This window comes from Otolemur garnettii, unplaced genomic scaffold (genome assembly GCF_000181295.1).
Source record: "Otolemur garnettii isolate 467f Iridium unplaced genomic scaffold, OtoGar3 scaffold00121, whole genome shotgun sequence".
Lineage (NCBI taxonomy): Eukaryota > Metazoa > Chordata > Mammalia > Primates > Galagidae > Otolemur > Otolemur garnettii.
Window position 1 is genome coordinate 2,066,514 of NW_003852516.1, and position 596 is coordinate 2,067,109.

The following is a 596-nucleotide window of genomic DNA, read 5'->3' on the forward strand; positions in this document are numbered from 1 at the left end:
GGTGGACCACTATGCCCAGCTAGTTTTTCTATTTTGTATTAGAGGCGAGGTCTGACTTTTGCTCAGGCTGTCCTCGAATTCCTGAGCTCAAGGGATCCTCCTGCCTCAGCCTAGAGTGCTAAGAATATAGGTGTGAGTCACCATGCTGGCTTCTTAATGATGTCAGGACATACTATGCATAGTAGCATGTTAGGACCTTGGTATCAGCTGCTCCTCCTGTCTGAAACTTCTTCAATTCTCATAACTTCAGGCACAACTCCCTCATCTTTTCCAAGTTTTTACTGAATTTCTCTTGATAAAATCATCCAGGGATTACTATTTAAATTAGAGTAAAGACTGACACTGAGGCCCACAACATAAAATCAATTTATAATCTAATGATGCTTTTCTCTTCTTGATTATTGCTCTGACTTGCATTTTACTTACTAAAATACTATCTGCGTGGGCCAGAGGATTATTTAAAGAGTACCCTCTTTTATTTTTCTGAAAATGAATCAATAAATAATTAAAAATGCATATCTATACATTTTCCCTGAGTTCTCCCTAAGAAATCTTTGTATTTGTTTTTACCTTAATGAACCTTTTGTAATTGCTGA